A 13,390-nucleotide genomic window follows, 5' to 3' on the forward strand; every position below is an offset into this window, starting at 1 on the left:
AATGTGCTAAAAGAGTAGAGACTTTGTAAATAGCCATTCCCACTCCCTCCTATAGCCCGACTTTGAGCATCTTTCACTACTTCTAAAAAGGATGCCATGGTGAATTCCAAGCAAAACTTGTAAGATACACAGTGGCTAAAACAGTTGCAATTAGTTCTGTGCAAGAAGAAACAAAGAAAACATTTCATTTGCACAAGTAAACAAGATGTGAGCTGGGTATCACTGGAAGCACAGAACACTGCCTTGTATTAGTCAAAGAATATTTATTGAGCAATATGTTCATTGTCTCCTACCAAGCAAAGAACACAAATAAAAAATTCATAGCCCTTATCCTCAGTGACTTGCATTCTGGCCCAAAGGCAAGGCATGAAAATATGACAACTTAATAAACAGCCTAAAGTAGACCAAGTTGGGTTGTAAGAACCTAAAAGAAATTAAGTTATGACCAGCAAGGGAAGTCTCAGGGAGAGAGGCTGGACAAGGAGAGGTAAAACTGAAAAACTCTCATAGTTCTAAAGCTAGTCGTGTCTTCCAAAGATAAAACCATGAAATCCAGAATTGTATTTATTTTTACATGTATGTGTTCCATATGTTGGTGTACCACATGCTTGCCTGTTCCTGGGGAGACGAAAAAAGGTCAATAAATCCCCTAGACTGGGATTCCAGGCAAGTTTGAGTCACCAGATGAGAGTGCCAGGAACCAAACCCAGGTCCCCTGCAAGAGCAGCAAGTGCCTTTAACAGCTGAGCTGCCGGCAAAATGGTTCTTTGGGTAGCCAATGGATTCTTTTTACTCTGACCATTCACACACACACACACACACACACACTTTTTTTGTTTTGTTTTATTTTGTTTTTTTCTAGACAGGGTTTCTCTGTATAGCTCTGGCTGTCCTGGAACTCACTTTGTAGACCAGGCTGGCCTCGAACTCAGAAATCCGCCTGTCTCTGCCTCCCGAGTGCTGGGATTAAAGGCGTGCGCCACCACACCCGGCGACACACACTTTTTAATCTTCTGCACAGTGAACATGTTAATCTGGCGTCATGAGATATTACATACTCTGTAATGACACGATTTCCAACCAATCCAAATAATGTCTATCTACCATCATGTTTGCCTGAAGTTTTCCTAGGACTTAATCAAAAAATAAATAACTGCATTGAAATATTTTCCTGTTGGTAAAACTTTGTGACAAAGACCAATATAGTACAGAAGTGTTAGCAGTTTCTCTAGGCTCTGCCCAACAGCCACCCAGAAACTAGTGATGGCTTTGCCTGCCAGGTGCGAGCCAACCTGGCATATAAGAATTATTCGGCTACCCTAGCTCTCTGCTCTCTGGCTCTCTGTCTCTGTCTCTCTCAGTGTGTGTGTGTGTGTGTGTGTGTGTGTGTGTGTGTGTGTCTCTGTCTCTGTCTCTGTCTCTGTTTCTCTCTCTCTCTCTCTCTCTCTCTCTCTCTCTCTCTCTCTCCTTCCACATGTTCCCAACCCACCTCTTTCTCTCTTTCTCCTCTCTCTTTCTGTCATTCTCTGTCCCCACCTCCTTTTTCTACCCTTTTCCAGGTCCTCTTCCCTTCCCCCATAAACTTCCTTTTGTACTAGGCCTGTCAAAGGGTGGTGACTCCTCAGGGGAACACCTTGGCCTGCCAGCTGAGGTGTCCCCCCCCCACCTCTTTATGCCACCATTTTATAAAACACAACAGAAGGAAAATTCAATGTTAACTAAATCGGGTTGTTTTTAAGGTACTTGTTGAGCACAAAAGTTGCCAGCAACTAATTCTTCTTTGTTTCTTTGTTCTTAGTTTCAAAATACTAGGTTTCCTGAACAGTGTTTTAATTGTTATCTTGTTTGGCTTGGCTACTTTTGGCTGCAGTTTAAGTTTCTACCACCTCAATATTTTTTTTAAACTGATCTTTAGAAAACAATTGTAGGAAATTATAATCTTAATCACAAAGCATATACAGTGAGTTCATAAAAAAAAAAATCTGAGCATACAGCCTCCCCCACATTCCCCTCCCCTCCCCTCTTCTGGAACTGGTGTCCCATCTATCAAGCGGTGATGGTGACAGGATCCTGTCATTCCACTAGCAGTTTGGGGGATACGCTCAGACACGTGACCACCCTAAGCATTCCCACTATTGTTGTCTTTTAAAAGTTTTAAATCTAGGCCTGGTGGGGAGGCTCAGTGGTAGGATGTTTACCTGGTGTGTACAAGCTCCAGGTTCCTTCTTGGCTCTGAAAACTTGTTTTTAATTCATCAGTAATGATAATAAAAGGAAAAGAAAAGAGAGATGAAAACAAAAATATGATGGCCCCACTCAAAGGAATCACCAGTCTGCCTATTACAGGGACCTTTTTAATGATGCTATGTGCATGCTCTAGCTTGGATGCCAATGTCATAGGCAAGTCATGGGCCCCTCAGAGGCTCTCTACAGGAGTCGATTTCAAGAACTATTAGTCCCCCAGAATGTTAAAGCTGTCTATTGGTGACAGGTTCTCACTTTGTAGCCCAGGTTGGTATCCAACTTGGAATCCTCCTGCCTCCCCTTCCAAACCCTGGGACATCGAGTTTGCCCTACCATTCTATGCCTTTTGGTTTATTTTGGTTGCTGTTCTTGAGACAGGATCTCTCCTGGAACTCAGAGATCCTTCTGTCTTGGCCTTTCCAGCGCTGAGACCATTGTAGCTACCATACCTAGCTGCCCCTGTCATGCTTAAATCTGACCCTCTACTGCTTGTAAAACACCTTAAGTCTATTTATTTTCGTGTGTATGAATATTTCGCCCGCATGTATAATTAAGTCATTGTTGTTTACATGAAACTCCCTATTGCAAGAAGAAAAAAGCTGTATTTAGAACCAACAGAGGACAGACTAATAAAATGTGAACTCTCCCCTTCTCCATCCTTATTCGGTTTGTTGTTTTGATTTGGCTTTTTGTTGTTGTTGTTGCTGCTGCTGCTGTTGCTTGTTTGGTTGACTTGATTCGGTTTGGTTGGTTGGTAAGATAGGGTCTCACTGTATAGCCAAGGCTGGCCTGGAACTCCCCATGTAGACCAGACTGGCCTTTAATTTACAGAAGTCTGCCTGCTTCTGTCTCCTGAGTACTGGTTGCTTTGTTTTGTATTTTCATGTATGTGTGTTTATTCTGTACAGTACTACATTATCTAGTGCATTCTCACACTAGAATAGAGTCTTCTCTGATCTTATTGTTTCTATACCGTCCCTCCCTCTCCCCTTCCTTCTACTCCTTCCTCTCCTAATTCCTTTGTTCCTCTCCACAGTTTTACTTTTACCTACATAATTCCACATATCTATATGAAATCTACAAGTCACAAATGAGAGAAAACAAACAATATCTGTTTTTCTGAGACTGACCTACTTTGCCTAATATTTATATACAGTTGAATCTATTTTCTTGTTATCAATATACACATACACACACACATACACACATATATATATATACCACACTTTTTACACTTTTTATCCACTTAGCTATTTTATATGTGTATAATATTTATATATATACAGCTTATATATGTATATATACATGCATGCATATGTATATATATATATATATATGTATATATATATATGTGTGTGTGTGTGTGTGTGTGTGTGTGTGTGTGTTTACATACATCACATTTTCTTGTCCATTCTCTGTTGTTGGACTCCTCAGTTTGTCCCTTCACTATCACTTAGCCAGCAACCACAATAAGCACTGATGGACAAGTGTCTTTGGGACGTGTTGGCTTGGTGGCCTGGGAGTCCATGCCCTGAGTAGCACAGCTCAGCCCTGTGGTATCTGTTTTTAAAACTATGCGGATCCTCCATGCTGATTTCCATTGTCGCTACCCTACTTCATTCCCACCAGCATTGTGTGGGGTTTCCCCATGTTTTTACTTGTTTTGTTTTTTGGGGTGTTTGTTTGTCTGGTCTTTCTCCTGTAACAGAATCTCACTGCATTGTCCTAGCTGACCTGGAATACACTATATACAGCAGGCATACCTGAAAATCAGATGTCCACCTGTTTGTGCCTCCCTTCTGAGTGCTAAGAATAAATCGTGCACCCCCAGGCTGAGAGAGGGTTCCCTTTTTTCCTTGCCAATTGTCTCGTTTTGGAGACAGGTTCTCCATCATCCCAGGCTGATTTCCTACTCTCTCTGTAGCTAAAGATGACACCGGGCTTCTGATTCTCCTACCTGTCTCCTGAACCCTGACATTACAGACATGGATGTTTTGTTGACTGCCATTCTGACTGGGTTGAGATGGAATCTCAAGGGAATTTTCATTTCATTCTCTGACGGCTGGGGAGATTTAAACGTTTTTTTCATACACTTATTAGCCATCGTACTTTAATCTGTTGAGAACTGTCCTTCCATTTCATTAGCCCAGGAATTAATTTGAGTTGTTTGCAATAAACATTATTGTGCCAGGCGGTGGTGGCACACACCTTTAATTCTAGCACTCGGGAGGCAGAGGCAGGAAGATTTCTGAGTTCGAGGCCAGCCAGGTCTACAAAGTGAGTTCCAGGACAGCCAGGGCTACACAGAGAAACCCTGTCTCGAAAAACCAAAATAAAATAAAATAAACATTATTGTGTTGTATCATCCAAAAGTCAGATAACCACTGTACACATCACAAAGGGAAGCTTTTTAAAAAGACAATAATAGTACTAGTTTGTGGTTCTATTACTTGGGAACTTTTATAAATTACACAGAGAGCCATGCCTCAATCCCTGCACTTGGGACATGATTAAAGGAGGAGCTTATTCATCATCAGCTACCCAGTGAGTTCTAGACCATCCGAAGCTACACGAACCCATGTCTAAAAAGCCAGAAAGGGAAGACTAAGGGATGAAGCTCAGTAGCATGCTTGCCTGGCATACATAAAACCCGAACTCATGAGACTCTGTCTCAAAAAAAAAAAAAAAATAACAATTACACGATAGGGCTTCTTCTTAAAATAGTAACTCAGGGGACTCTAAGCACAAGATCCCTTACATACTCATTATGTCCTGGCCACCATCTGGCCTAATATGGTACTGAAAGGCGCTCATTAAATTATTATATGGATGTGACTCTGCCCAGACAGCTATCATCTGTTTCTAAAACAAGAAGTGAAAACTTTATTTTAGATTCCCACTTAACTTCTCCAATTGTGCAGAACACAGAACACAGGTTTTTGGTTTTTGGTTTTCTCATCTGACAATCTCTCTCTCTCTCTCTCTCTCTCTCTCTCTCTCTCTCTCTCTCTCTCTCTGTGTGTGTGTGTGTGTGTGTGTGTGTGTAGTGTAGTGTGGTGCTGGGCACTGAATGACATTATTTTAAGGCCAAGAATTAAATGCCCGCCAAAGCAGAACAGAGCTCCTACAGCAAGCCGTTGCTCTGCTCATCCCTGAGAACGCACATTCCATTCTGCTGGTTTCCGGCCACGTCTCACCCACTCCCACAGCTGCACCGCATTCTATATGTGGCTGGTAAGTAAGGCTCTCCAGCCTCCAGCCGGCCAGAGCCTCCTCAGCCTGCTATGCCTCCTCTAAGGTCTGGTTATCTATGCAAAGCAGGACTACCCTACCTAAAACACTCTGACCTTCAGGGACACTCCAACCTCCTTACCCTTTTGACGTATATCTATACTTTCACCTTGTAACCAGGGAAACTGAGTCATAAATGACCCACCCCCTATACCTCTGTCTGCTTTCTTACAGAACTGCTTCTCCTTGGACACGGACTATGCCTTCTGTTCTACTTTGCTGTCTGTGTTACAACAAAACACTGACCAAAAACAATCTGGGGAGAGAGGGGTCTTAGTTGGAGTACTGGTGCCAATCCATCATCAAGGGAAGCGTAGGTAAGAGCTCAGAACTAGAACCTGGAGGCAGGAACTGAAGCAGAATGCCTCTGGCTCACTCTCTAGGTTTGCTCAGCCAGCTTCCTGATAAAGCCCTGCGGTGGCGCCACTCCCTGTGGGCTGGGCCCTCTTTTATCAATCATTAATCAAGAAAACAGTTGGGAGCGGTGGCACACACCTTTGATTCCTGCACTTGACCGGCAGAAGCAGGCGGCTCTCTATGAGTTTGAGATCCGCCTAGTCTAAATAGTGAGTTCCAGGCCAGCCGGGGATTCCTAGATGAAACTGTGTTTCGAAAAGCAAAGGAGGGAGGAGGATCAATATATAGGATAAATAGAAAGGAAGGAAGCAAGGAAGGAAAGGGGGAAATGGCTCCACAGAAATTCCCACAGGCCAATCAGATGGAGGCAGTTGCTTAATCGAGTTTTCCCAGTGACTCCAGCTCCCGCCCAGTTGACACACATTCTTTCCCTAGCAAAATGGTGTTGCTGCCATCAGCTTATCATTGACTTGTGCTACATTTCCCGACAACTTTGTTTCCTAGGCCTTATCTTTAACTCTTTCCTTTTCTTCCATCCCCACCCTTAACTTCTTAGTCCTGCCAATCCTGTTTTCCCAGTTTAGTAAACCCTAGCTAGGTGGCCTTATTGGACCTCCTAACCTACCCTCAGTAGCAAATACCTTTTCACAGAAGACCCTTTTTAAAGATTTATTTATTTATATGAGTACACTGTCCCTGTTTTCAGACATGGGAATTGAACTCGGGGCCTCTGGAAGAGCTCTTAACCACTGAGCCATCTCTCCAGCCCCTGAATATCCTTGAACTTAGCCAAGCGGCTGTCGTTTTTTCACAGAATAATTATGGACTCGGGGGCAAACACTGCCAGTCACCAACTTTTTACAAGGTTACAGCTTAAGAATCCCAGCGTGTCCCGTAAAGTTAATCATTTAAGGAGGAAACGCCATTTCTTCTTGGACCGTAGGAGCGACAATGACCTTGATAACAGCTGCAGACTCTTGACCATTGGCTGTCTCAGACAGCAGCCGACTCACTTTAGACACCTCCTCAGACACGCCTCTCAGCAACACCCTGAGCTCGCCGCCCTAGGAGGACCAGGAATTCAAAGGGTATTTAAAGTGCCTAAGATCACGTGGCCTTGAGCTGCCGGAACCCCTGCGTACAGAGTACAGGGCTAAAGCTGATACTCTAGCCTGCCCTAAGTCAACTTGCTTCCTGAACTGGGCTATCGTCCTTTATTGAAAGAAGAGGAGGAAAGAGGGAAAAGGGCGGTGGAAGCACTGAAGGAGTCCTCCCCCTTCATTCTTTGTTGTGAGAACCAGCCAGGAAGTGGCCTGGCACAGAGAGATTACAAACAATCTGTGGAGCCAATTAATTTACTCCCGCACTACTCTCTGACGCTCTGCCAGGCACTTGGTCCTTGTGGAGATCCGGAGATATGAAGGAGACTTTATTCCTACTGACATGAACCTCGAGGTTTAAAATAAATCAGGCAAGATAAGGTGGAGGATGCCTTTAATCCCAGCCCTTATGAGGTGAGACCTTGTCTCAAAAAAATAAAATAAAATATATAAATAAAAGAATAGCTCTATGGTAGAGCCCTTGCCTGGTATATACAAACTTCTGAGCACGCAGAGTAAAAGAAAGGGTACCGGGAGGGGCTGGTGAGATGGCTCAGTGGGTAAGAGCACCCAACTGCTCTTCCAAAGGTGCAGAGTTCAAATCCCAGCAACCACATGGTGGCTCACAACCATCCTTAACAAGATCTGACTCCCTCTTCTGGAGTGTCTGAAGACAGCTACAGTGTACTTACATATAACAAATAAATTTAAAAAAAAAGAAAAAAGAAAAAAGAAAGGGTACCAGGAAATGGTGACTCACAGCACAATCCAACCCTGAGCAAGGACAACCTGGTCTACATAGTAAGTTCTAGGCCAGCCTGGGCTACTGAGTGATGCCTTGTCTCACAAAACAAAACTAGAGATGCCAAGATGACGCAGCAGTTAAGAATACACCGCTGCTCTTGCAGAAGACCCATGCCAGAGCAGTTAACTGTCTATAACTTCATCTCTAAGAACCTGCACTGATGTGTGTTAACCTCCACCACACACACACACACACACACACACACACACACAATTAAAATTAAAATAAATCTTTTTAAAAGGGGGGGGGGGTCAGATAGCCTTATAGACAGAACCGTAAAAGCTAGGCATGGAGGCTTCTATCTGTAATCCCTGCATTTGGGAGGCCTAGGGTGGCAAACCATTCTAAGTTCAAATACAACCTGAGCTACATAGTGAGTTCTAGGCCATCCTGGACGAAAAGACTGAGACACTGACTCGAAGGACCAAAAGGAAGAAAGAATAACTAGAAAGAGGGAATCCAGGTGCTGGAGAGATGGCTCAGAGAATAAGAGCACTATCTGTTCTTGCAGAGGAGCTGGGTTCAATTCCCATCACCTACATGATGGAGGTAACAACCACAGTGAGTAACTCTAGTTCCAGGGGATCTGGCACCCTTACACAGATAGGTAGACACACAGGCAAAACACCAATGTAAATAAAAAACAAAAATTAAAAAAAAATGGAATCCAACTTCATTATGACACAACACCCCTCCCCTCGATGGTGTCTCTTGCCCTCTTCTCTTTGACCATCTTGAATGTGTTTCTCCTACCTCATGAAACCTGTGCTTAAACCTCTCCTGGGATATTTGGTGCATTTTTCTTGTAAAATAGGTATTTTCATACAACTTTCATTTCCTGTTATATGGGTGAAATCCTTCAAGTCTGGTACTGTCCTGTGCAGCTCTGTGTTCTCATCAGCCAAGGGCACATGGAAGGCTCTCAGTAGTGACAAAGGGACTGGCAGGAGTGTTCAGTGGTCAGCACTTCCCTCCCTCACATGTTCAAGGTTCTGGCTGTCCAGAATAACCAGGAAACAATACAACAACTAAACTTAATTTAACAGTGTTTGAACAAATGGAAAAGAAAATTACTTCTTTACAGCTTCAGGATTTCAGATCAAGATAATTACTTCAATGAGTACAGCAAACTTGGTTTTTGTGAGACACTCACTGTGTAACTTAGGCTGGCTTTAACTGCTCAATCCTCTTGCCTCAGCCTTCTTCCAAGCGCTGAGATTACAGTCACACACCCCCAAGCTTAACTGTAACCACTTATAATGAGTGAATGAGACTTTATGGCAAATTCTGGGTGGTGATGTTGCCCACCCCTTCCTGCCTTTAAAAACCACTACCACCTGAGTGACTCTTACACATTACCAATTCTGGCTGTCCGCATGACGTACAACCTTAGCTACCTCAGCAACACAGCTTCTCTGTGCTCTCAGGAAGCACTTCCGCAGAAGACTTCAGCTCAGTGATGCTGGTCTCTTCTTTATCACCTCTAATTTCTTATCTCCAGCTAGCCAACATCGATTGTCCCAATAACACAAAGGTTTCACTTCAGTACTTCTGGTATCTTGTTAATCACAGCTGACTATTCAACCCCAGGTAACCAGAACCACAGAATCTTAAATCAAAATAGCGAAGGGCCCTGATAAAAGTCTTTAAACTGCCATGTGAATCTTCACAAGCCAAGCCTCCATTTTCCACACTGCCCTCAACATTCTTTTCTCCCAAGCCCCTACAGAACATTTATCTCCCTGAGGTATCAACACTCAAGTGCCTTTTCTAGTCCAAAGTTCCAAAGCCCTTCCACAATCCTCCCATAAACACAGTCAGGTCTGTCACAGCAATACCCCACTCTTGGGACCAGCTTTCCTTAGTTAGAGTTTCTATTGCTGCGGTGAAATACCATAACCAAAAAGCAAGTTGAGGAGGAAAGAGTTTGTTTATGCAGCTTACACTTCCAGATTATTGTCCATCATTGGAGGAAGTCAGGACAGGAACGCAAAGCAGGGCTGGACCCTGGAGGCAGGAGCTGATGCAGTGGCCAGGGAAAGACCACCAACCCAGGGATGGCACCACCCTCAATGGTTGAGAATGCCTTACAGGTGAATCTCATGGAGGCATCTCCTCAACTAAGGTTCCTTCTTTTCTGATAACTATATCTTATGTCAAGTTGACACCAAACCAGCAAATATACATACTAACACATATTTATGTTTATACTCATGTGTGTATTATCTACCATAGAACCCCCACCCTGTTCAAGCCTTACCTCTCACCTGTTTCTTTTTTTTTTTTTTTTTTTTTTTTTNGAGACAGGGTTTCTCTGTATAGCCCTGGCTGTCCTGGAACTCACTCTGTAGACCAGGCTGGCCTCGAACTCAGCAATCCGCCTGCCTCTGCCTCCCAAGTGCTGGGATTAAAGGTGTGCACCACCACGCCCGGCTCTCACCTGTTTAAAAAAAAGAAAAAGCAAGAGTGAAGAAATCCAGTAATTATAGCATTACAACCTTATACCCTTATACCCAACATGTATCAAAGAATCATGAGCTACTGGTTAGAGAAGGACATAGTCACTGCTTATGTGGTTGGATCTAAAATGTAAAACAGTAAGTCAGTGTTCAGAGACACATTGAATGTTTCAGAACCCAAGTGTGGGGGGAAGGAAATGACAGATGTAAAGAATGAAAAGGTCTTCTTGTCACCACATGTCTGCACTTTCCCACGGGCCCAGGAATTGGCACGATGCATAAGAAATCTCCAGCAAGGGCAATGTCTAGCTGAAGCTCCACGCCAGTGTCTCGTCCCCAAATGAAAGTGTCCCCTAGCATGATTCTGAAATCAGAATGAAAGGGAAAGGAATTTCCATGCTGACTTTCTTTGAAGAGACAGGAATTGAAAGTGCAAGAGCTTTATTTTGAGAGGAAGAATCTTAAGAAAGAGGAATTGGAGTTTAAGCAAATTTAGTGTGAGAGGGGCAAATGTAAGTCAAATTCAGGTCCTGAGAGGAAATCACTTTCATTCTTTCATTCATTCATTCATTTGGGGAGAGGTTTTTTTCTTTTCTTTTCTTCTTTCTTTTTTTTTTTTCTTTTTCTTTTACAAGGACAACATTTAATTGGGGCTGGCTTACAGGTTCAGAGGTTCAGTCCATTATCATCAAGGCAGGAGCATGGCAGCCTCCAGGCAGGCAGGAGCTGAGAGTTCTACATCTTCATCTGCAGGCCTCTAAGAGAAGACACAGCGTTTTTATTTTCTCGAGAAGCCTTGGATCAAGACTAGAATCTCAAGCATGCCACGTGCACACTGTACCACTCCACTACACACCACAGTGCTATAGCCATTTCATACTCTTCTCATAGTGCAAAAATTGCTTCTTGAGAGTCTAGAGGGATACCCCAGCAGTATAAAGCTCTTCCTACTCTTACAGAGGACCAGGGTCTAATTACTAGTACCCACTTCAGAGGCTCACAGTGGCTTATAACTCCAGCTCCTAGAGATCCAACATCCTCTTCTCATTCCCCCACATATGCACATACCGTCACACAGACATACAAATATATATTCATAAGAAAGGAACTATATCTTAAAAATAATTTGCTTACTGGGCATGGTGGCTCACGCCTTTAATCCCAGCACTTGGGAGGCAGAGGCAGCACTTGGGAGGCCAGCCTGGTCTACAAAGTGAGTTCTAGGACAGCCAGGGCTATACAGAGAAACCCTGTCTCGAAAAACAAAACAAAACAAAACAAAACAACAAAAAAACAAAAAAACAAAAATAATTTGCTTGTTGAACAAACTCACACACACTCCAGAAAAAGGTAAAAGGGCGATATTCCAAATATATCAAAGTTCAAAGAACTCATTTCTTTTTTTTTTCTTTTTTTACATTTATACATGTATGTGTATATGTGTGTATGTGCATATGTTCGTGTGTGTGTGTGTGTGTGTAAGTCACAGCACTCATGTGGAAGTCAGAAGACAATTTGGGGGAGTCAAGTTCTCTGGCCACCATGTGGGTCCCAGGACTTGAACCGACAAAGCACTCACTACCAGGGCTACTTCTCAGGGTGACCGGGCTGCATTCCTTCTGACTGCTACTCGCATGGAAGAGGCCTGTGGTGTTTGGGCTCAGCTCACTAATCTGTTCATTAACTGCTGAGATAGCACATCTTCCTTTGTCCTTCCAAGTTTAGGTGTAATGAAGCTATACGTTGTTGTACTCACTAGACCTTGCTGGCTTTCCAACTCTTCTGATGACAGTTCTTATATCTGATTGTCTCTGCTACAACACTTGGAGTAGTCTTTCTTTTCCTGGTTGGACCCTACCTGATTATTCAGTCAAGTATGGCTTGATTGATGCTTAATGTTTGGGATTTGTTTGTTTGGTTTCTGATATTCCACGGTGGTTTTCTGCCATGTAGAAAATTTAGCCTGGCAGCACATAGCTCTAATCCCTGCCCATAGGAGGTAGAGAGGCAGGAGAATCCAGAGCACAAAAACCATCCTTGCTTTAGAGAGAGTTTGAGGTTAGGCTGGGCTTCATAAAGAACTTGTCTCAAAAACGAAAAAGAAAAGAAAATTACTAAATCATGTGTAGCTATATTTATCAAGATGTTTACAAAGGCTCTGAAACTTTGTGCATGTGTTTATGTGTGTGGTATGAGTGTATATGTGTGGTGTGTTCACTCATGTGTGGGTACATGTACATGCACATGCATATGGAGCTAAGAAGCTGACATTTAGAGTCACCCTTGACAGCTTAATATTTTATCCACTGAGGCTGAGTCTCTCACTCAAACCCAGAGCTCACTAATACCTCTTAGTCTAGTTATGTTGTGGGTTGCCCTGGTGCTGGTGTTAATTCTGCTTCCTCAAGAGGGGCTACCCCCCCCCAAGCAGTCGATCTCATGGGAACCTTTTCCCCATTTTAACTGGTCAAATGGAGGCTAGAGCCTGTGATTGGACAGTGGAAGGAAAAGGTGGGATGGGAGGTCTTAGAGAGTGGGGCAGGCAGGAGGAAGAAGAGAAGGGAGGAGAGAGGATGGAGGAGGAAGAAGAAGAAGTGAAGATGGAGCAACTGCAAGTAGAAAGGGGTCTTGTAGCTGGGGAATAACTTATTTTACTACTAGATCTGCCCAATCTAGGCATATAGCTTATAAATATAATAACTGGATTGCGTGTTTTCTATATGGGCTCATTGAGGGTGGAAATTACTGCAACATAGCTATCTAGTTTGTTCCAGAGATCCTAACTCTACCCTCTGATGACTGGAATTCTCAGTAAGCTGCCACAGACAGCTAGCACTTAAGTGGGTTCTGAAAAGGTCCAGCCTCCCCCTTGGAGAGGGGTTCTGAGAGAAGGGGTGTCTGGGAGTGGTGAAAACAAATGACTGGAAGTTAAATTGTGGGTCCAAGCAGGTGGCCTATAGCTTTACAGTTTGCTTTCTCTCTGTTCTGCTTTCTTCCTCTCAGATCTGCTTTCTCTGGAGATCTCAAGACAGCTCTCTCGATACGCAGCTCTCTCTCTCTCTCTCTCTCTCTCTCTCTATATATATATATATATATATATATATATATATATATATATATATATATATATATATA

General features: G+C 43.3%; 1 pseudogene; it reads right to left on the reverse strand.

Moving 5' to 3' along the window:
* Window positions 1-6,799: 6,799 nt before the first annotated feature.
* LOC110336039 overlaps window positions 6,800-13,390 on the reverse strand; it is a 63,104-nt pseudogene continuing 56,513 nt past the window's right edge.

Source organism: Mus pahari, chromosome 18 (assembly GCF_900095145.1).
Source record: "Mus pahari chromosome 18, PAHARI_EIJ_v1.1, whole genome shotgun sequence".
In the NCBI taxonomy this organism is placed as follows: domain Eukaryota; kingdom Metazoa; phylum Chordata; class Mammalia; order Rodentia; family Muridae; genus Mus; species Mus pahari.